Genomic DNA, 2,439 nt, shown 5'->3' on the forward strand with positions numbered 1-2,439 from the left:
GGAAGTGAGCATCCTGGGACGTCCTTGCAGGCAGGGACTGGCGTCCCTCTTGGAGCCTCTGCAAAGACAGTGCAGGAGGAGAGGGAGGAAGAGAGGGGATGCGGAAGTGGAGGGCGGGCGACGGGGAGGTGGGACTGGGCCTTCCATCACCTTTGAGCGGAGGGACTAAGCCCCTCGCCGGGCTGGAGGACCCGGTCTCTCCCTCCCGGGGTCTCAGTTCCTCAGTCTCAGGGTGGGATTGCGCCTCTTCCCGTCCTTTCTGTTAGTTTTTCTCTCTCTCCTCCCTACCCTGCTTTTCCAGTCTGGGGAATTTCTTGCTCCGTGTGTGTGTGTGTGTGTGTGTGTGTGTGTGTGTGTGTGTGTGTGTGTGTGTGGCGGGGGGGGGCGGGGTAGGCAGAGTGAGAAATGTCTCTTATAGACACAAGTGGGTGTTCAGGAGATTGCTGTTCCGTTCTGAAGCGGGCATGCCAGGCACATCACTGCACCTTCCCGGCTTCTAGTAATTCTGTCTGTGCCCTGTGCCCTCCGACCCCAATACAGAGCTCCCCCAACCCCGGCCTGCTTCTACGTGCCTCAAGGGACCCTCTACAATTATCTTTCCTGCCCCCATCTCCCTTATAAACTCTCCCGCGGGTTCTCGCTCTCGCCGCCTCGGGCGGGTGCCTCTGGGGACACCCCCCGGGCTCCGTGGGGCCCGGCGGTCCCTGCTCCTGGTACCGAGGTTCGCAAACTGCCGAGTCAGCGCGGCTGCCACGCTCGGCCCTGCGGGCTGCAGTTGGGGTGCAGATGAGAGGCCAGGGTACCGGGCACATAAGAGACTTAGAGCTGGGAGCTGGCAGCCCGCCAGCACCCCATTCCCCTCTACTACTTCGACCCCCCTCCCACGCTTGGAACCTCTCCTCGCTGAACCCAGGGAGAGCGGGGTTGAGGGATTGACACTGAGCTTTACACCTGACTTGCTGTTGACCTTGGCACCTCTTGGATCTGTTTCCTCTTTAGAAAACTATGTAGACAATAATAGTACTTACCCTGAAAATGAGTGAGTGTTTGCCAAAACCACTTTGTAAGCAAGGATTATGTGTTTATACATTGGGGGAAGTGGCTCACTTTGTAGCTTTTGCCAGAGTGGTGAAAATGACAGATTGAGATTCAGACCACCTGGGATTCTAATCCCAGGGCTGAATGACCTTGGGTGAGTCCCTCGGTTTTTCTGTGCCTCAATTACCTCATAGGTGAAGTGGGGATGATGTTAGTAGCACTTACTGCATTTAGTTTGAGAATCAATGTTTAATACCCACAAAGTGCTGGAAAGAGTAACTGGTACAAGACGTGCAAGTTAAACGTTAGCTATTGTCGCCCATTTTGCAGGTGGGGATAGTGAGGCACAGGGTCCTATGCCTTTCCTCAGGGCTCACAGCTGATAACCTACTCCGTCTGCAGCTCCTTCATGGTGTTGGGCTCGCTAGGATTCCCCATTTTGTGTAGGTTTCAGCTCCCAACACGCTCCCGCCTCCTCTCCAGGCTGTTCCTCTGAGGATGAGATGTAGCCAGAGGGGAAGCAGAGATGCCCAGTGGTGGGCTAGCTCTGGACCCTCAGGGGAGTTTAAGACAGCCTGCGGATTGAGGCCCTTGACCTAGAGGGTGCCTTGCGGGGCAGGAGCAAGAACCTTGGGCTCTGAATTATCCCTGGAGGCTCCTGCTGGCTGTAGAGAGGTGAAAAGATCCCAGGTTATGGAGACAAACAAACAGACAGACACAGGTCTGAATCCTATCTCTGCTACTTATGCTTGGTGTCCTTTAGCAAATATTTGACCTCTCAGAGTCCAGTTTTCTTAGCTGTAAATGGAACAGTAACATCTTCCTTGTGGTGTAAAGGCAAGTCTTGGAGACGATTATGCAAAGTCCCTCCCATCATACCTGGCACCCATAACATTGCACTTAGGGTTGTCATCATTGCTGGTGGCTTGCTAGGTGAACTCGTATGCTTCTCCTATCTTCTTTGAGCTTCGTGTTCCTCTGCCTGGTAGTGAGATGGCTGATCAGATTATCTTTAAATGCTGCAGCTGATTAAATATCTGTGATTCTCATGAAGGAGGAAGATTCTGTGGGTTCCTTGCCCAAGTCACTTTTGCACTCACCAGATCTGCACACGCCCAAGGCTTCCTAATTCAGACACCTGGAACTCTCTGCCCTAGAGCTTTCTCTAGCTGCAGGCAAACTTGGCCTGCATGTGGCATGGCTAAAAACGTCACGTAACTAGCGCCCTAGGAACAGCCCTCAACCACTGATGGATGAAAGCTGGTAGCCAACTACCTCTGCCTCTTCACTCCCAGGTGGGACATTCTGAGTCCTTTCTACATTATGCCTCTCAGGGCTGCCCAGCCCGAGGGAACCCCACTCACTCACAGTGGTTACCTGCTCATGAATGCACCCTGAACT

This window comes from Pteropus vampyrus, unplaced genomic scaffold (assembly GCF_000151845.1).
Source record: "Pteropus vampyrus isolate Shadow unplaced genomic scaffold, Pvam_2.0 Scaffold61, whole genome shotgun sequence".
In the NCBI taxonomy this organism is placed as follows: domain Eukaryota; kingdom Metazoa; phylum Chordata; class Mammalia; order Chiroptera; family Pteropodidae; genus Pteropus; species Pteropus vampyrus.